The following is a 22823-nucleotide window of genomic DNA, read 5'->3' as shown; positions in this document are numbered from 1 at the left end:
GCGTCCTAGCCTTCTCAAGAATTTTTCTCCAGTAGTTCCATCGCCTTCGTCCGCCACGCACGTATTCCCATATTTCTCATTTCTTCATCGATGTTATCAAGGAACCTTATTCTGGATCTTCCTCTTCTTCTCTGACCTTGAATTGGATATTACAGTAAAAATATTGTAAAACTACTTATAGAAAATAAATTATGTTTTTACTTACCATCGGCATTATTAAGAATTTGTTTTTCTCTAGACATTTTTCAATTTTCACTTATTATATTGTTATTACTAAATTTAAACAAACATTTTTATTTTGTACTAATAATCACAACTATGACACGTGTTGCATACTAATTTATAGGTTATGTGTGTTAAGTTGGTTGCTAGTTACATTAAAATATAACCGTGAATAAGGGGACAAGTCAATTTGTCTTATTATTTACTAAGAGAAATACTGATATAGGCAGTGCCAAAAGGAATATGTTAACATACCCCTTTTTACACCAAATTTTATGTACTATTTTGTAAGTGCCTCTTTTGGAACAACCAACTTAACATACAAATTCAGCTACATTGACTTGTCCCCTTTTACCCACAATTAATCGGTTCATCGCTCTCGATCAATTCGTTTCTAGTCATTTTATATTTATTCTAAGCAGGTTTAAATTAAAAACTGCATAAAAAACTAACAAACTACAGACAATTAATGAGAAATAAAAAATTATAAGAATATATATCAATGAAAGATTTGATTCGTAACGATTGTCAAAATATAAAAGTCATAAATTTCATCCAATTGATCACAGTATTGAATCATCTGTTTAAATTTTTATGACACTTCTCGTTTTAAAATAATTTCATATAAATATAATTATTATTTTAAAACATCTTGTTTAATTTAAATAAAATTAAATTTACAAGAAGGTGGACTCTTCCACCCGAAGCTGTTGGTCAGTAAGTGGGGGATTTCTTATAGCAGCTACGTTATCGATGTTGATTTAAGCCAGCCTTCAGGAATTTGACCCTTGCTATAGACAAATTAAATTTGTATAAATCCGAACCATACACGTTTATTTTGTTCCGCCCATGGTCGTGGGAGTTTTGTCTCTTTGTGGCAAGACGACGGACTCGCTGGGACGTCAATTGATTAAATGAATCAACTGGGTACCTTATGTTGTTGTGTAAACCACATTTCAGTTCGGACTTATATGGAAATGTTGTTATAATGATGAAATATTGTAATTGCGCATTTCTGCACACGTTTATACACATACACAAGTATTATTACTGACAATAATAATGAGCACTTTTGAACACTTTAAAAATTATTTAAGAGTCGATATGTGACGCCCGCTTTCTCGTAGAGAATTCTTTTTAAAAATACGGTGGATGATAGGATCACATAAAGACAGATTTGTATTATTAAAGGCTTTACTTAAGCCGTAATGTGACGTTATAAATGTGGTTAAATGTCGTAAATAGGAGTTTTAGTCAGCTGCTTATACCTTTAGAAAATGACTTACCGAAAGTACGATTCGCTGTCGAAATAACAGGTAGATAAGTTTGAATACGGTCAAGGTTAAGGATAAGGGACCATTATAAGTAGAAGATGAGATTTTATATGTGGAAGTACCCAGTAAAATCTATTACTGGAGACAAAGCACATAAAGAGTCTGAAAAACGTAATAAGTTACAGAGGAGCTGAGACCGCTATCGACCATTATCTAATAAAAGCTAAGCGAAATTTAAACCCCCAAAAAGTAGAAACGATATATATATATATATATATATATATATATATATATATATACATATATACATATATATATATATACATATATATATATATATATAATATTATATATATATATATATATATATATATATATATATATATATATATATATACCTATATATATATCATCGCTATCATTATTCTCAGATATTCTACCGATTATGGTCACATAATCTACCTTACATAGTCAATAGTCATAGTCAATTGTAATTCTTCATTTCTGCCCACGATTGTCTGATATTCGCTTCTCGACAATAGTCATAGTCTCATCTTAAATTTGACCGTCTTCTTGGTCTCTTGATCCATTCTATTCTTTTTCGATCTCTCTTTGAGTTTCGATATTATCGTTTTATCGGTATGTCATGATTGGTAGTATACACTGATCGAATGCGTTTTTCTACCAAAGCATTTCTACCAAAAGATGCCCAAGCTAGTTTCGTTCTTCTGTTAATTTTTGGGAGTAAGGAGCCAGATTTATGTATTAATTGTCCCAGTTATACATACTCGTCTACTGTCTTAAGTACAGTATTGTTTATTATTACATCTTGGACATCCACTAGGTCGTTGTTAATGGTTTTTGTTTTTGTCATTTTTAGACCTTCATTGCTAGCTACTTTTAGGTCACTTATAAGTTTTTGTAGTTCTGCAGAATTATTAGCAATCAAAACGATGTGTTCTCCATCACTGGATATTCTTTGGTTGTGCCAGTTTATTTTTCTGAATATATTTTCTAGAGTTGCCGTAAAGAAATTTGGTGATATTGCGTCTCCTTTGTAGTGAGAAATTCTAGTGTTTCTATAAATTTTTACCTTAACTTTTGCTTGTCTGTATATATTTGTTAAAGTTTCTATGTACGGTTCGACAACGCCTTGGTTGGTCAAAGTTTCTATTACTGCCTTGGGATATATAAAATCGAAAGCCTTCTTGAAATCTATGAATTTAAATGCTAGTGGTATTTCATATTCTTTAGCTCCACTCATTCATTCTCGGAGAGTATGCATATGATCCATGGTACTGAATCCACTTCTAAAGGCAACTTACAACTTGGTCTCTTGGTTGTTAACCATCTAATGCATTTTTTAATATGTTGTTTGTACTATTTCATTTCTGTATGTAATTCTGGTGGTTTTGTTTGTCACAGCAACGATTTGCTTCTTTCTAATAATGAATGCTTTTCTTGTTTTCTTATAATTTTTCCTGTTTTCGATTGCATTTTCTACCATTCTTTCATCGTATTTTCTTATGTCTTCCTTAATACTTTTCCTTATTGTCTTAAGTTCTGCATATTTTATTCTCTGTTTGTTGCTACTTACTTTCATTTCCCTTCTTTGTTTTAGCATTATTTTGGTTTAATCAGATAGTTTACTATGTTCATTTTGTTTTTGGGGGCTTCCGATTTCTTTGGCACTATCAAGGAGGATTTCTATTAATTGTGAGCTGTCGATTTGGTTATGTAATTTTTCATTAATTGTCCTTTGGTAGTGTTTTTGATTGTTAATATTTATACCAGTTACTCTTGGTTTTGTGATTAATTTGATTCTTTCTAGTTTCAGATCTAGAGCAACTTTTGCTCTGATTAGTCTATGGTCGCTGCCTGTTTGAAATTTATTTATTACACTGACATCTTTTATTGTAGCAATCTTGTTGGTTAGAATGAAGTTAATTTCCTTCTAAGTAATTCCATTTGGTGCTACCCAAGTCCATTTTCTGTTTGATTTTTTTCTTAAAGAGTGTATTTGCAATTGGCATCTTTTGGTAGTGTGCAAACACGGCCTAAGGAAAAGAACAGGTATCACTGATGTCGTCGAACGTATAGCCAAGCTGAAGTGAAATTGGGCAGGTCACATAGCGAGACTAAAAGACTCAAGATGGACCAGAAAACTAATTGATTGGCGCCCAAGAGAAGGCAAACGCAGCAGAGGACGACCACCAACATGCTGGATGGACAACATTAAACGAATATCCAAGAAATGGCAACAAGACGCACAGAACCGTAAGAGTGGCGAAAAATGGGACAGACCTATATCCAGCAGAGGGCTGAAGAGGTTGCATGATGATAATGATGATGATGATGAAACAGAACCAGTCTTTCTCTCCTCTCATTTCTATCACCGACTCAATACTTTCCCACGACTTGTTCCTTCTCGTTTCTCTTTCCCACTTTGGCATTAAAGTCACCAAAAAAATACTTATTACAATTAAGTGGCTTTTATTGTTATTTATTGCTTCATTTATGTTACTGTAGAGTTCCTCTATTTCTTCGTCAGTGTGAGTAATTGCTGTGTTCATTTCTTGTTAATGTGAAATCCAATACCGCCTATTCTGCCCGTTGATGTGACTTTGTACTAGAATGTGTTTCCTGACGCTAATTCCAATAGATCTTCATCTTTCCGTCTTACTTCGTTGATTCCTATGACTCCCATTTTTTATAGTTTCAGTTTATTTTCCAGTTCTATAAGTCTGGAATGATTTGATAGCGAGCGGCAGTGGTGTGAACGAAACGTCTTCGAATAAATAGATGAAGGAATAAATAGATGAAGTAGCCACGTTCTTTGTCTTTTTTTCTCCACCTTTTGACCGAAAAACCCACCACTCGAGTGATCCTTGATTATATATATATATATATATATATATATATATATATATATATATATATATATATATATATATATATATATATATATATATATATATATATATATATAGATGTATCAACAAAGATAAGATTTTATTGAGTTTTCGCCTGCAACCTCTGTGAAGCAATTTTCTTTGCGTATTTGGCCGTTGAAATCTCCTATAATAATTAGTATATCTTCTCTCAGGATTTTCTCAGCGTTTTCTTGTAGTGTTTCATAGAATTGTTGTTTCGTCAAGTCACCACTGTTTTCTGTGGGTGCATAGACATTTATTATGGGCAACTTATTCGGTTAGTTTTTTACTCTTAGGTACGATATTCTTTTAATTATGGGTTTAAATTCCATAACTTTATATCTCATTTTCCCTATCACTATAAAAGCCATTCTTCCCTTTCCCTGTTTTTCTTCGCCTACATACTATATTCTACTATACTAAATTCTCCTTATCGACTTTTCGTGACACAGAGAGGACAAAAAAGATGTTAGAAACAGCAGAGATGAAAACATTTAAAAAAATCTATGGTAAGACACTATGGGACAGGGCTAGAAGTACAGATATACGACGTAGATGCAAGGTGGAAAACATCAAGAACTGGGTATGAAATAAAAGAGTAGAATGGATCGGTCATATAAGCCGAGTGACAACAAATAGAGTAGTAAAGAAGGCAAGAGACGGTTCCCCAATAGGAAGACGATCAGTAGGAAGACTACGAAAACGATGGAATGACAACTTACTGGAGGCACATTGAAAAACAGACAGAGTCATGTCTATATAAAAAGAAGAAGAAGAAGAAGAAGAAGAAGAAGAAGAAGAACACTTTTCCATGTCCCCCATCTAGTCCTTTTATTTTTTCTGTTTTCAGCAGCGTCCTTACTTCCCATGTTTTAATTTATTTGTCATTCTCTTAATTGTCTTTTTTTTGTATTTTTCTTATTATTCTGAATATTGAACCTGGACTCTTTTCCTCTTTGTTTGTATTGTCTGTTTCCTTTTAATCCATCCATTCTTCTTTTACTTTTTCTTTTTAGTTTTTTGGAGTATTTTCAATTTCTGTGTTTATTTTCTTTTGCACTCCATTTCAGCACCTTGTCATCTTTATTTTTGTATCTTTGCTCCCTTGGACGTCAGCTCTGCATCAATATCTATCTCTACCGTCTCTTGTATATCTGAGTTACCTTTTTCTTGCAGTAATTTATGTTGTCTTCTCAGCTCTTCGTTTCTATTATAGCTAGATTTCTTGTATCCTATCTTAAACGCACTTTTAAATTCTATTTTTAGTTTAAGCTGTTTTCCATCTCATTTTTTGTATGTCTTCTCTTAGTTTCTCTTCATATTCAAGGACTACCTCAACTCCTGTTATGATTACTTTAAAAAACAAAATAGACTTCATAAAAAATAAGCTAATGATCTGTCATATAGTCAATAGGTTATATTTATATTGACAAATGACATTTAAATATATCAATATACGTTATACTACAACGTCATTTCATTTTGATTTAAAAAAATTTCATGTGCGTGAATCTTCACTGGTGTGAAAACCATTAAATCGTAAATCTTTTTAAATTATAGACATTGCATTTTTGTTTACACATATTTCAGCAAATTTGTCTTCGCTTAAAAAGATGCATCGCACGCTTTCGCAAATCTGATAACTTCATAAGCAAAACCGTAATGATGGTGTTTTAAACTGCGCCCGTTGGATGGAATTTTGCACATAAAAAATATTTGCAAAGGTCGGAGGTGAATTATCGTTATAATTTTCAACTTTCACATTTTTATGTCTCCAACTCGAATTTCACTTTGTACACCAATTATTACGCCAAATATGGAAAAGTCCGTTCGCATTATTTTATTAATACCTACAGAAGTAGCAAGCAGATATTATGAAGAAAGCTAAAAATTGACCATAAATTAAAGTAATACAATTACCGCGCCATCTGGCGAGGCCAAAAGGTGAACTACTGAAGTGTTTACGGATTAAAAACAGGATAATATAAAATTTAATACAGTAATACAATAACAGGATAATCGAAGACAACTTCAATTATATTCACAACATATCTAAATAATAATTAGTACTGAAGTGAATTTATAAAACGATACGACACAATAATGTTTGACCTTGAGCTTGGCGTTTTTCTTGGGTCTTATTGATTTCAGTCTCATAGCTAAAGCTGCCTGAATAAAAAACTGATGAAACTGCTTCAATTTCTAATCAACAGGTTAGGATCTAGGGTTAGGATAAGTTCAATATGAGTGGGCGCTTAACCACGCTTCAACTCGACCTAAGAATTCTATTGTGGCTCATCCTTAGGTTAAAGTTGTCCTTTCAGCCCAACCTTTTTTAACAAAGTCTATTAAGGCCTTTATAAAAATTCGAAAGTATTTCGGTCATGTAATGACACATCTAGAGAGAGGTATAACCTTCGACACCTCATAATACAGGGTAAGATCGCCGGAAAGAGTGGCCCAGGCCGAAGAAGAACATCCTAGCTCCGAAATCTGCGAGAATGTTATCAAGAGACCACCGCTAATCTATTTAGAGCCGCCGTAAACAAAGTTATTATTGCCAATATGATCGCCAACGTTCGATAATCGGACAGGGTACTGAAAGAAGATTAAGGCCTTTGGTGGGTTTGTAATATTAACAGTGCTAACTGACTAGAACTTTTTTTTATACAGTGAGCACGTAAAGGTTGGAATAAATTCTTTAAACGCTTAATTTAGCCACTGGGCAAAACAGCTCAGACAGGTCGAATTTATTTTTCAGTTTTGCTGAACACATATTTTGATGACGTCATCACTGTTCGAGTTATGACGTCATTATCATTTAACGTGTGGGTGGGAATCATCATCATAAGTGGCTCGACAATCCGTTGTGGATCTTAGCCTGCTCATAAAGACGTCGCCACTCCTGTCGATTCCTGGCAACTCCCCTTTATCTTCTGACCCTTAGAATCTGTAGGTCTTCTTCCACATCATTAATCCATCTCTTTGGTGGTCGTCCTCTACTTCTTGTGCCCTCTGGTTTTAAAAATGTTATTCACTTCGTGTATTCGTGATCTGATACCCTAGCAATGTGCCGAGCCCATCTAAGTCTCTTCACTTTAACGAATTTCACAATATCTGGATCGGTGTATAACTGATATAGTGTAAAGTTGTATCTTCAACACCATAGCTCATTTTCATTTACGGCCCCAAAAATCTTTCTAAGAATTTTTCTCTCAAAAGTACCAAGAAGTCTTTCATCATTTTGAGATAAGGTCCACGTTTCAGCCCCATATATCAAAACCGGTCTTATTAAGGTCTTGTATATATATTGAGCTTTACTTTGCGTATTATATTTTTATTTTTTAAATGTTTTTGGAGACCCTGAACAGATGCGTCTTTTATTTCGTCGCTTGTCGTGTTTGTTGCGTTTACTAGCGATCCAAGATATGTGAATTCTTTTTACTTGCTCAAAGGTATGGTTGTTAATTTGAATTGTTTCAAATAGGTAATAGTTAGTCATAAAATTGTGGCCCATTTTTTATTGAAAAAACGGTGGAAAGTATTTTGATTTATTTTAATAATTCCCGCACTTGCGTCTCTATACCCAAATCATCAAAATCCTCAACTACCGGACAATTCGCTATGGTACCATCAAGATGGAGCACCACCTCGTTATGCACGACATGTACGTGAATACCTAAATAATATTTTTTCTAATATATGAATTGGCAGACGTGGATTTTTAAAGTGGTCAGTTAAATCTCCTGATCTGTCCCCACTAGATTTTTTGTTATGGGATACCTTAAGTCTAAAGTTTACGTTAGACCTAATAGTATTGGTGAACTTAAAGGGCGAATTAGGACTGAAATTCTTCTTCTTCGTATGTTAGGCCTTAAGACCTGTTGTTTCCGGTCTGATTTAGCAGTAGTGGCGATGTTGACTGCAAGCTATCTCCCCATCTTCTAGGGGGTCTGCCTTGTGGTTTTTTACCTTCTGAGTTTCCATCTCTTACTGTGTGTGTTGGCAGCCAATCTCGAAGTTTTGAATTTAAGAGGAGTACACAGTATTGCTTTATGAGAAATTTACTTTACACAAAGTTTTCTGTTGGTTAAGAAGAAAATGTAAGAACAAACTATTTCTTCTCACTCAGCACTATTTGAATTATTGCTTGTAGCAAAAGAAATGACATACTTTCCACAAAATATTGTGTTAATGGTGAGAGAATCTCAGAAACAAAGTAATGCTTCTGATAGGGTACTATTTGAGGTATATGAAAACTGTTGACACACTGACCGTCGAAAATCCCGGTAAAAACATATTTTGTCCTTATAGCTAAAGTTAAAACTAACTATAAAATTACAAAATGTACATGTTGCCAAGTTTCCCTTCAAGAAAATGGAACTTGACAAAATATTTTCAATTATTTCGTATGTTTAAATTGAAATTTATATATGTATATATAATATATATATATATATATATATATATATATATATATATATATATATAAATTTCAATTTAAACATACGAAATAATTGAAAATATTTTGTCATATTTTATCTATATTTATAAACAAGTAAAATACTATTTCCTACTAGATGTAAAGCATAAAATATAAACGAGCAGCAATCGCACTATAGAACTTCTTTCAAAACTTAAACGCAAACAAGATTACATCTGATGTAGATATTAAACACCGAAATTAGAAATGGAAGTGAACATTTCGTAATGTATGGTCCATTTACAGCGTACCTACCGTCAGTAACGAGGTCTCAAGACATTTTCGTAGATGAGGGATACGACCTCCATGCAATCAGTACCGATCAAGCATCGATTGCAACGAGTACCTTACTACCGATAAGTACCGATACGTTGAAAGCCCGTTAACCGGTGTTTTGAGCATATGTGCCTTTGTTTAGCCGCGTAGGGAAATTTGGTAAGCGGAAAAATTTTTTTGGGGGTTGATAAGATGCAAATATTCTCGATAAACGTTTTAAAATTTATTCTATGTTCCTAGGCCATAGATTACATAGAAAATATGCTACAATAAATGTAGATATAATTGTTTATAGAGTCTTTTGATAGGTATTCTTCACGGTTTTTTTTAATATGTAAAATACCGCCACTTTAAATGATGTTGTTGAAAGGTAACTTAAAAATGTGTATTCTTTGCAACTTTAAATATTTATAGATCTATACGCACTAGCACAACAGGTGCTTTTTATTTCTTAATTTTAGAAAATTTTCTTCTTTATATTTATACAACTCTCCCCTCTGTGCTTAGGTATTCGCTCCACCTTTATCGGTGACCACAAACGATCTTTATCGTTCTACTGGTGATTTATTTTGAGCGATCCTTCTTTTTCATACAGTTTTGATGATTCCTCTATTCTTACTTTTTATTGATCAATTATTCGATACATATTCTTCTTCTTTCTCTTCTACTTCTTCTTCTTCTTCTTCTTCTTCCTCTTTATAAGCAATTCTGCTTGTTCATTGGCGGATTAATACCTCTATGGAAGTTTGTCATTCCATCTTTTGCGCGATCGTCCAATACTTTTTCTGCCGATTGGTAACTTATCTCTTGCTATTTTGACGACACGCTCTCCTCCATTCTGCTTGTGTGATTATTCCATTCCTTTTTCTATGTTATGTCCATTCATTTATACACTGTACATTGCAGTTTCTTTTATTGTCTTCACTTCTCTTTCGATCTCACTGCGTATTTCTTGTAATTCTTCTCAGTACTCTCATCTCTGCCGTTTGCAGTAGCCTTTGCGTTGTGGCTGTGTCGGGTCTTGTTTCTGAGGCATATGTCATTATTGGTTTTACACTGGCTTTATATATTCTTGACTTCATCTCAGTGTTAATGTGTCTGTTTCGCCATATAGTGTTATTCAGGCATCCTGCAAGTCTATTTGCTTTTTGTACTTGATCTCTTACTTCTTTGTCCAGGTCTCCATAACTAGACAGTGTAATTTCCAGGTATTTTATTTCCATTACTTGTTCAATACTGATGTCATCAATTTTTGTTTTACTAGTTGGTTCTTTGCTGACTACTATTGTTTTAGTTATCTTAGATGAGATTCTCATATTAAATTCTTTTGCTCTAATCTTAAATCTGTGGACCAGTCTTAGTAGACTATCTTCATCTTTTGCTATTAATATTGCGTCATCTGCGTAACAGAGTATTTTTATTTCTTTGTTTCCCATTATGTATCTTCTTCTTATGTACACTCTTTTGATGATTTCATCCATGATTAAATTGAAGAGCATGGGGCTTAATGAATCCCCTTTTCTTATTATGCTGCCTATTTCTATAGGTTCTGTAAGTTGTTCATCTATTCTGACTTCCATTTTTTTGTTTTGGTTGATGTTTTCGATAGTTTTTATAATATATAGGGGAACTTCTCTATTTTACAGAAGATGGATTACATCTTTGAGTCTTACTCTGCCAAACGCTTTTTTTAGGTCAATCAGACACAGAAATGCCGGTCTATTATACCCTAGTTATTTCTCAGCAATTTGCTTTATATCGAATATTGCATCTTTACAAGATCTTCCCCTGCGAAAACTTTGTTGTTCATCTGCTAAACTTATCCTCTGATTTATTAGCACTTGTAAAATTTTAGTTGTAAGTTTTAGCGTAGTATTTAACAAATTTATACCTCTGTAGTTTTTTTGGCTGTTTTTATCTCCTTTTTTGAATGGTAGAATTAGTTCATTCGTTCTCCAGTCTTCCGGTATTTTATTTTATAATTTTATTATTTAATGTTGTTAATTTTTCTGCCATTGCTGCTCCACAATATCTTAGTAATTTTTTTGGTATCCCGTTTTTACCTGCTGCTTTTCTGTTCTTCAGGTTTTCAAGTATTTTCCGAACTTCCTGTACATTTATATTAAGTTCTTCATTTGTGGTAATTTCTGGTGTTTCTGGTTTAACTGTCGTTTGTTTTCGTTCTATTAGTTCCTTTACCTCCGTTCTTTGAACTCTTATGAAGCGCCATATTTCCGTTTGCAGACCGTAAAAATCATGTTCCATTTCTTTCGAAAAGCGTTACCAGCGATCACTTCTTATTTTTCTTACAAATGCATGTGTTTCGTTTCTAATTATCTTATAATTATGGTATGTCTCTTGTGTTTTGGTTGACATGTATTTCAGATAAGCTTTTTTCTTTCCTTTACATTTTTCCTTTTCTTCTGCACAAAACCAGGCGAGTTCTTCGCCTTGGGAACGATTTATTTTTATTTATATTTCTTTCACCAAGAACTTCCTTGTCCGAGGCTAGATAGGAAAATATTAGACTTAATTTTTGCCCATCTTCATTCGACTCAATCACTTTCTGTGATCAATGTATTTCTGCTTTTTTCGGTTATTCTTTTTGGAATCGGTGTCTTGTGGAGTCATCCTGTAAGCTTTCGACTTTTATCTTTGTGGTGTATTCTGGTATTTTGTTATTACATATATGTGTTTTCATTAGAATTTTGCACAATACCAATTTATGATCGCTTCCTATTTATACTGCATCTCCAGCTGCTGATGTTAGTGCTCTTACATCCAAGATTTGAGAGGGCTGTAACTCTCTATTCGACAGAATATAGTCTATCATAGATCCTTGTCCTCTACTGTTTTCAAAAATGTATTTTTATTGTTCTTCGTGAGGGAAAACTTTTACACTTACAATTCTTTCAGAGGTATATTTTCATTCTTATACTTGGTGTAAAAATTTTCTGTGTCCTAAAAGGGCGACTCCTTCTTTGGCTCTTTTTTCTTTCGCAATACCACTGTAAATCATCAGATAGTCATCTAGCACAATTTGATCCTTTCCTTTTTTTTTCTCTTGTAGTGCACATGTGTCTATATTTTTTTCTACAAGCTCTTTTGTAATTTCCTGCTCTCTCGTGTTTAGAGACTTTACGTTCCAGGTACCGATGCGAATTATTTTTCTCGTTTTCCATAAATTCGTTGTCCTCTTTATCGCATTAGTCGTCGTAACGAAATTATTCCTGTTCCGAGGCATAATCCTGTTTCTATGAGCTATATGGTTTTAGGTATCAGTAGGGTTCTAACCTTTCTATTAACATTAACATACATAATTACATATATTTTTAGTTACTAGCGTGTATTTTGTCTTCTCTTCATTTATTCAAAGACCCATAATACCTGTTTCCTTCTCGCATTGTGAAAATACCTTTCACAAGTCTCTTGTTAATGATAGTTTTTATTCTCGATTCGCAAATCCTGCGTAAAGAGTTTGGGAGATCACGTGCCTCCTTGTGTGATTCCTCTATTGATTTTTATACAGTTTGTATCTTTGTGTAGTCTTACGGTCATGGTTACATTATTGAATGTATTCGCGATCAGTTTGGAGTACCAATAACACAGTTCAACAACAAAAAAAAAAGATTTATAAAACTTTTCTTACAAATTTATGTGATTCCTGTGTATTTTTTGGCGTTAAACAAGAATTTGAAATTAGATTTACCGTATCAACCACAGTTTTCCCACAATATGACACTGGTTTATTGTACATTATAATAATTTGAAAGAGACACAATAATGAAATACATTCAAATGATACATTATTAGAATAATATCTTTTATCTAATTCTTATTTTGTAATAGTATAGGTCTGTACAATCATTTCAGAAGTCAATGCTTTTGTATTGTCTCTTTCTTTTTTTATAAAACTTCTCAAGTAGCCTTTTTTCTTATGCGAGGCACTCTTTTGTTCCCGATGAAGTGACCAACAGTAATCACCCATCATGTTGGTGTTCCAACGTCCCTTGTATCGTTTCTATATCACCTTGATATCCTGGTAGCATCGTGCTTTACTGATATCACCCAGATTTTCAGGGAAAAAGTCAAGATGCTTATGCAAAAAGTAGATTTTGAGGTTCATTAGACATCCCAAATTTTTAAACTTATCTAATAAATTAGCTACTATAAGCTCGTAGTTAGGGTCTTTCACATTACCTAAAAACTTGGTTATAATTTTTTGAATGCAAGTCAAGCTTCTTTTTCCTTAGTAGTCATCTTGGTTTCAAAGGTGGAGTCGAACATCATTTTACGAATATCTTCTTTTTCTTCTCGTAGCACTGCAACCCGGGGTGGGTTTTGGCTGACTGCACAACTTGCTTCCATCTTGAACGGTCGTCCATAATAGTTGGGTCAGTGGGTAGCCCCATTGTTCTTAGATCTGACCATATATTGTCTCTCCATCGCATTCGTGAACGTCCTAAGGGCCTTCTTCCTGTGGGGGCTTCCTCTCATATTAACTTGGCAAGGCGTTATTAGGGAGTCTATGGACATGACCAGCCCATCTTAGACGTTGGTATTTAATCTCTTGGATTATATCGCTCGCTCTATATATCTGCTTGACCTCAGCATTTGTTCTCATTCGGTATTGGTTGCTATTAATGTCGTGATAAGACCCAAAGATTGTTTTGAGGATTTTCCTCTCAAAACATCTAAGTTTTCTTTCAGTTTCTTTGGTCAGGGTCCACGTCTCACACCCATACATGAGCACCGGTCTAATCACTGTTTTATATATTCTAATCTTTGATGTTCGTGTTAGGCTTTTAGATTTAATAGTATTGTGAAGACTGTACATACATCTGTTTGCTGCCTGAATTCTTCCTTTAATCTCTTCCGTGATATCGTTATCTGCAGTGATTGTTGCTCCGAGATATTTAAAACTCTCCACTCTTTCAAAGTTATATGGGTCTATTGTAAAATTTTGCCCTATTCTATCTCGTCGCTTTTATATGTTGATGCACATGTATTTGGTTTTCTCTTCGTTTGCCCTTAAACCAGTTTTCTTTGCCTCTACCTCCAATTTATTGAAAGTCTCCTTCACATTGGTGACTGTGTTTCCCACAATGTCAATGTCATCTGCGTATGCTAGTAGTAATTTTCGTCCATTTACTGTCAGTAATTCTGTAAGTAAGTTGTGCTGCTCTTACTACTTTCTCCAGGATGATATTAAAGAAGAGAGGTGACAGCGCATCTCCTTGTTTCAGGCCACTGCTTATTTCGAAAGATTCTGAGAGTTTGTTACCTATCCGTATTCTGGATCTACAGCTATTCACACATAACTTAACAAGCTGGATTATGGATAGTTCTATTGAATTCCCATCCTTTTTCAAGTAGCTGTCTTAGAGTAAAGTTCTGATCTATGGTCGATCTATGTTTTCTGAAGCCGGTTTGGTATGAAATTTTCTACAAACGGTGTCACCCTATTTAATAGAATGTTCGATAAGATTTTATATGCCGTATTAAGTAGGGAGATGCCTCCATAATTAGAGCACTTGGTTTTGTCTCCCTTTTTATGGATGGGGAATATTACACTTTCGTGCCATTTTGTTGGTATTTTCTCTTCGTGCATTATAGGTGTTATTAGTTTGTGTATTTGTCTATGTAGAGTTTCTTCTCCGTACTTAAGGAATTCAACCAGTATATTGTCAGAGCCTGGAGCTTCTCCGTTGTTCGATTTGTTAATTGCTTGCAACGTTTCATCTATTTTGGGGTCCTCTACCGGTAGATCCACCCCAAAATATATATTTTCTCCATGTTCTTCCTCTTGATGTATGTTTAGTAAAGTCTTGAAATATTCTTGCCATGTTTGGAGCAATTCTTTTTCATTTATTATTAATTCATCATTTTTTCTGATCCAACACAATTTTTTACGAATATCTGGTCCAACAAAAATACCTCTTTTAATTTGGCTTCTGATAGATGGGGAAACGTTTTACTTAAGTACTTGAAACATTCCCCATTTTTAGGCACTGCCTTGAAAAACCGTTTCATTAGGTCTAACTTGATGTGTAGAGGTAGAAGGAGGATCTTTTTTGGATCTACCAAAGTTTTGTACAAAATGTTCTTCTCGCCAGGTCTTAAAACATTTCCTTTGGCCAATATTTTGTGGATTAGTGTTTACTTGCTCTGCTGTTCCATTTACAAATAAAACATGGAAACTTTGTAAATCCGTTTTATTGGCCAAATAGCAAGCAAAACTTCTAAATCTCCACAGATCATCCAATTGTGCGCTAAATAGCTGATTTTTCATAGAATTTTATCAATATTTTGATATGTCTCTTTCAGATGGACTGTATGGGCAATAGGAAGTGAAGCGTAAGTGTTCCCATTATGTAAGAGTATAACTTTTAAACTTATTTTTGAAGAATCTCTAAAAAGCCTTCAATCATCCTTATTATACTCAATAACAAACCCATTCATTAGACCACCAATATCATGACAGTAGACCAAATCTCCTTCCTGCCTAAATTACTGAGCAAACTGTTGATTTTTGTACCTGTACTTGTAAATAGATGTACCAGGCGACAACTTCTTTTCTTTTAATCTTAAGCCAAGCAATTCTGATTTTTCTTTTGTTAAACCCAAATCTCTTACTAAGGCATCTAACTCAGCTTGTGTAAACAACTGTGGGTATAAATTTTCTGAAGGACACTAAAATTTACCATCACTTTCTAGACTTTCATCAGATTCTGATTCACTAGTATTTAAAATGTAATCAATATGTAGAGGAGGCTCAGGGACTGGTAGTTCAGGTCCATTCCCTATCGGACGTATAGCAGACGGGAGGTTATAATAAACAATCACTTTCTTATTTTTAGAGTTATATTTAGAAACATCGACAGTACAAAAATAACAATCATTTGAATGATTTTTTTGGTCTCATACCATTGGCACTGCAAATCTGAAAGCTTTTTTTTTCTTTCTTCGACCACTTCCTTAAATCCTCAATATAAACATAACATACATTGTAAGAAGCAAAACTTTTGTCTTGTTTATTAGAATACAGGAACTATACAGCTGTTCATTCATTAACACTACTACCAACCAAGTAACATTAGATTTCTCTGCTCTTTAAACAAAATAAAATGTAATTATGCAATTTTACATGTTAAATTGTGAAAGAATAGTGGGTGATACAGCATTTTTAATATGATTTTCGGACTCAGGACACTTAAATACATAAGATAGAGGTAATTTTATCAAAAAAGTTTTTCATCGTTGGTCTGTGTAGTATATGCGACTTTCTTCCAACGCTCTCATTACGCTGTTAATTTCTATCATATCGAATGATTTGAGAAAGTCTACGAAAGCTAGGACCAATGGTCGGTTGTATTCGACAGATTTTTCTATAATCCGTTTATGCAGTGGAGGTGGTTGTTGGTGCCAAAATTTTTCCTTAAACCAGCCTGTTCCCTGGGTTGGTAAAAATCTAATTTTGTTTCTATTTCTTATTATTCTTGTGAATAACCTGTTGAGGTGGTTTAACAACCTTATGGGGGGATAATTCTCGAGGTCTGTTCGATCACCCTTTTTATGTAATAAAATGGTAAGTCCACTGTGCCATCTTGTAGATGTTTTACTATGGTGCAGACATAAGTTGAAGAATTTCTTTATATTCTCTAAATGTCTGTTTTATCTAATCTTTGCGGCTTTTATACCAATATTATCTTCTCCCGGTGCTTTATTTCTTTTCCTTTTCTTCAATGCGTTGCATATTTTGTCTGTTGATATATCAGAAATCAATTCCGATCCTTGATTGACTTTTTTCCTGAGTTTTTTAACTTTTCTGTTAGTTGCTCATCATGGTTTTGTTGACTTCTGTATAATTCTGTATATAAATCTTCTACTACCCTTAGTAATTCATTTGTGTTGGGTGATGATATTTCCATCTTCATCCTTTAATTTCATTATTTTTTTTACCATTTTTTAATTTTCTCCTAAGAAAATTAATCTTCTTCTTAAAGTGCCTATCCGTTCCGGATGTTGGCGATCATCACGGCTATCTTTACTTTGTTTATTGCAGCGCGAAACAGTTCAGTGGTAGTCGTGTTATACCACTTTCGTAAATTTTGAAGCCAGGAAATGCGTCTTCTTCCCGGTCCTCTCTTACCATTTACCTTCCCTTGGAGAATCAGCTGGAGATGGCTGTAACGTTCTTGATTTCTCATTACATGTCCTAGATATTCCAACTTTTTAGTTTTGACGGTCATGAGAATTTCACATTCTTTCCCCATTCTACGCAGGACCTCGACATTAGTAACTCTGTCAACCCAGAATATACGTAAGATGCGCCTATAACACCACATTTCGAAAGCTTCGAGCCCATTGATAGATGAAACAGTCAGTGTCCAGCTTCCATTCCGTAGAGCAGAACTGTGAATATGTAGCAGTTCAATAGACGGCATTTTGTTTTTAATGATATGTCTCGACTGTTGAAAATGGTTCTCATTCTAACTAATTGTCATAAATTTGGTTTTCTTTAAAGTTTTCTTTAAATTTTCTTTAAAGAAAATTAATATAAAATATTATCTAATACTTCATATAAACTATTTCTAAAAAGTTTAATTAATCACTGTAGTTTAAATAGTATAAGTAATTTATTTTAAATCGAAAGAACTTAAAAATAACATCATTCTATCACACTAGTGTGAATACTAGCACAGATGGAATATTTCTCTTAAACCTCAAGTATCATTTTTCTTCTTCTTTCCAAATTCGAATCAAATAAATTACTGGTAGCTAAAAAGAGAAAAGACCGCATATATCTCAGAATGAAAAATTGATTACGATCTCAACTTAACCTTATTCATTGGCTGAAGTGTAAACGCACCTTTAAGTGAGTCACCGTGAGACAGATTGCGAACCTTTGATTCGGCCGCTCGCGCTCGCAGGAATAATTAATTGCAGTGCTTACTGCTTAATTAAAAGAAGTGCAGGAACTGCCAAAAGTTGTTTTTCTTCGTCAAATGTCTCTGCGTGAGGGATCGAGTCGGGAGTCCGTTATATAAAAGAATTTAATTAAACATGTTAAGAACTACAAAGATGCACATTAAAGGCTTTTATTACCGGCATAAACGGACAATGGGAGTCTCGGATGCGATGTTTTCCTCAGACAAACATTAATCGATTTTTAACGGATTGATAGCTGTTTTTAAATGGTAAATAAAACAAAAAGTACCCTGTATGTACGTATTGATGCATCATGTGGTGGACCGTTTTTGTTAGAAGTGTTCTGTGAGAACATTTCATAGAAGATTTCTCACCTAACTGTGTTGTACTATTGAATCTGAGTTGCTTTTTATAAAATTCTACACGGTTTCTGAATTGTTTATTTTCTTATACCTGCATGGCATTTACAGTGACACGCTACCATACCGTTTTCTATAAAAAAAATTTATAATAAACATATTAGAGATCATTAATTATTTAGTCTCTGTTAGTTACGATAACTTTCTTTGAATTTGCTTGTTACTTACAAGTTGTCCTAAAACCAATTCTCATAGGTTTTTTCGTAGTTTTTAACACTTCCACATTATCTCACTGTCTTTACTTATCTATAGAATTTTCTTATCTGGTTCTTCTTGTTAGTTTTGAGTATTTTGATTTGTAGGATTTTGCAGTATTCTCACTATTCTCAGTTTTTTTGAGTTTTTATTTCCAGAATTTCATCGCATTTTTTATCAAATCATTTTCATTTTGGACAATTTCTCGTTTTTTATTGTTTTCGCTACTATGTCTATAACTGCTTCTCTTTATGTTATCCTCCTGTTCTCCTAGCAATTGCAATCTGTTGCTTATGGTTACTTATAACTAAAAAAAGTAATAGAAATATGCTTTGTCACTGAAAATTGTACAATTTTATGGACAAAGGTTACAAAAATTCCGAAAATAACAATAACAATTAAAATTGACTAAATACATAAATCGTCAGTATCACAAAATAAAAGATAATAAAATAAATAATCCATTGTAAAATTCAAATAAATTACAGATTGCATACTAAAACCTTACGAATTAAAGATGAAGTTGCTGCATGTGATACCCAAATATTCTCTTCTACTGAATATGGTATTTCAGATAGGGAAGCTTTTATTATTTTATGAAACTTGGTGAAAGATGTTGCAGATTTATGATATAAAGGGAGATGGTTACATAGTTTTTGTCGAATATAATAAGCTTTCTTTACTAACCCAGTGGACGGTATCGCCAAATAAACAACAAAGGTTGAATTTTTGGTGGATTAGTCATAATTAGGTCTTGCTGGAAAAACATGTAGGTGTTTACGAATTAAGCAAACCGTTTTAAAAATATATAAAGGGCGAAGCGGTAAAATCCCGTGCTTTTTTAAATATCTTTTGAAATGTGTTGTTCTTCCGAGATCAAACAGATTTCTTGTTTTTGTAATTTAAAAATAACGTTATATTGGGCAACTGTACTAGAACCCAAAAAAGAAAAACCATATCGAAGATGAGACTCCAACAAAGAAAAATATGTTATTTTGGAAGATGCTAAATTAAATTCTTTCGAAACAGATCTTATTGCATAGCAGGCTAAGGCTTATGAAGAACCATTTAAGGTTGTTGTCTATAAAAATTCCAGGAAATTTTACAGAATCAACAGACTAATCTGGCTGTTATTAAGAAGTAAGGGTTGAGCTCAATTATAGCATAATGCTACTGTCTTATCCACGTTAAAAGGGAATAAATTAGTCATTGTAAAAAAATTTTTACAGCAAAAACGCCACCCTCAGATGCTAAAAAAAAGGTACCTCCTAAGGAAAATACTATAATTGCAAACCCATATTTAACACAGAAACCTGAAAAATTAACTGTAAGTACCGATACAATATCTTTTGGTGAAATTCCCGGCCCTGTCAGCTTAAAGCTCATATCAAAATTTTGGAGTTTAATTCCAATTATGGGAACCGAACTAACAGTAACGGTTGTACAGTATTTGTTAAGTGGTGGAAAATTATTTAGGGGAATACTTAGTTGGGGTGGAAACGCACCTTTCTTTAAGAAATTTTTTGACGTATATGGACCAGTTATACCCGCCAGATTGCACGGCGCATTTGGTAGTGACTTTGTATTACTAAGCAGACTAGAGCACGGTAGTGCAGTTTTCCAGACTGAAGGCCCCTATCTAATCAGGTCGTGTTTAGACTCCGTAGAGCAGTATCGCTTGCAATGTAAAAATTATAAGCAAGCTGGACCGTTCCTTACTCACGGGCCGGATTGGGAAAAACTACGAAAACCTGTAGAGGTGCCGTTGCAATCAATTGTTAGTGAACAACAAGCTAGCATTGATAAAACTAATTATGATTTTTTACAAAGAATAATCTCTATTAGAAATAAACAGGAAGAAATGCCCGCAAATTTTCAAACTGAAATATATAAATGGACCTTGGAATGTCTTTGTTCAGTGGCTCTAAATAGAAAATTAGGATTTCTGATTCCGTATGGTGTCGCTCCTGCTTCTGATCCAGGTAGGCTTTTGGACAAAATATATGGGGCTATCGCAGCTATCAAGAGACTAGAATATGGTTTCCACTTCTGGAAATTTATAGAGACACCTTCATGAAAAAGTCTTGTTAAAAATTGCGATATGATTGACAGCGTCCTATCAAAATATATTGAAGCAGCTAAAGACAGTTTAAAAGAAAAGAAGGCAAAAAATCAAGGCTTGGCAAAATCAAACTTTATTGAACATCTTTTATTAAAAGAAAATATAATTGGTGAGGACGTTATAACTGTACTACTAGATATGTTCCTGATTGGAGCCAATGCGACTGTTCATTCTGTGGCTTTCTTCTTTTATCATCTTACTAGAAATCCCCGGTGTCAGATTAAACTCTACCAAGAAATAAAGAGACATTCAGAACCGATAACCGTTGAAAAACTGAAGCAATTAAAATACCTACAAGCCTGTCCTAAAGAAACCCTACGTTTGGAACCACCAATTCCAATTATAAGCCGCGTCCTCAGCAACGATATCGTCTATCATCACTACCGAATTCCAAAAGGCACTCACATTCTCTACGGTACTAACATGAACAATATACGTGAAGGATATTTCGAAGATGCTGCCAAATTTAAACCGGAAAGATGGTTTGAGGATGAAAAAGGTGGATTTGGCAACGAATATCAAACTTTTGCTTCATGCCGTTTTGTTACGGACCCAGGAATTGTTTAGCCAAAGAAATGGCTGAGAATTGGGTTGCTTTGTATATACTGAGAATTGTATATACCGCTTCATGATCAGATAGTCCCGCAATAATACACTATAATTTCCAAGAAATTAACGCACCATTTTGAAATGTTAAAATATTTTATTAGCGTTAATAAAAATTTCCATTGTAATGTTATATTTTGCAAGCCCCTTGCATATGTTATTTGTACACTTTATATTTATTGACTTTGTTTTATCGCTATAGTTTTTTTTGCATCAAAACAAAAAGAAGCAAAAAATGTACTAATTCTCTAAATATAGTAATTTCCAAGTGTTCACGAATTTTATTCGGCTACTGTTTAATTGTTGATTATTGTTAATTGTGTCTATTATGGACCGTCAATCACGTTATTTAACCCGAGATAAATGTGCCCAAGCAGTAATACTGTCGGAAGAAGGTTGGAGTTACCGAAGAATTGGTCGTCGGTTTAATGTTTCCCACACATCCGTCTCACGGGTGTTAGAAAGATTCCTCGAAACAGGGGATCATACTCGCAGACCAGGGCAAGGACGAAACCGGGTAACTACCCCTATTCAAGATCGATTTTTAAGAATTTCTGCTCTTCGACAACGTTTTGTAACACATCGAAGTCTACAAATTCAGCTTCGAGACGTGCATGCTGTACAAATTAGTACTGAAACTGTTCGCCAGCGACTTGGTGAATACAACTTAGCCCCTAGGATTGCCGCCCGAGGTTGTCTATTAACTGCAGAGCATCGAAGGGGGAGACTACATTTTGCCAGAGAACGCATTAATTGGTTAGAGGCTGACTGGGAACGAGTTCTATTTACTGATGAATCCCGATTTTGTTTGTACAATAACGACAGACGTGTTCGTGTGTTGCGACGACCCAACGAACGATATGCTCAGTGAAACTTCTCACACACCACATTTGTTGGTGGAGGATTCGTTGTCAGCACCACATCGAAAATGCATCAATTTTTCTGCCCCGTATAGAAATATACGGGGCATATTATTATAATATTTCTATAGAAATATAGAAATATTTAAGACTAAATAAGAGATACAGTCTGAAAATAATCCAGGTATACGCCCCCACTAGCGATTACGAAGATGAAATTGCTGAAGCCTTCTATGAGGAAGTCGAAAGAGCAAAAAAGCAAGAACCGGCTCATTACAATCTGAGAGATTTTAACGGGAAACTCGGAAGGAAAAAGGACGAACAAGAAGTGGCAATCGGAGATTTTGGAATCGGATTAAGAAACGAAAGAGGCGAAATGCTTACCAACTTTCTACTGCAACACAAACTGTATGCAATGAACACTTTTTTTAAGAAGAAACAGAATAGAAAATGGACGTGGGCTAGTGCAGACGGAAGAACTAAGAGCGAATTTGATTATATA

At 34.1% G+C, this 22823-nt stretch overlaps 1 pseudogene; it reads left to right on the top strand.

Annotated features, from left to right (window-relative positions):
• The first annotated feature begins 1594 nt into the window (after positions 1 to 1594).
• On the top strand, positions 1595 to 21487 carry LOC140448209 (probable cytochrome P450 301a1, mitochondrial; annotated as a pseudogene).
• The last annotated feature ends 1336 nt before the right edge of the window (positions 21488 to 22823 follow it).

The sequence above is a fragment of the Diabrotica undecimpunctata genome, chromosome 8 (assembly GCF_040954645.1).
Source record: "Diabrotica undecimpunctata isolate CICGRU chromosome 8, icDiaUnde3, whole genome shotgun sequence".
NCBI classification, from domain to species: Eukaryota; Metazoa; Arthropoda; class Insecta; order Coleoptera; family Chrysomelidae; genus Diabrotica; species Diabrotica undecimpunctata.
The sequence above is the reverse complement of the archived record's forward strand: the minus strand, read 5'-3'. Positions and strand labels throughout refer to the sequence as shown.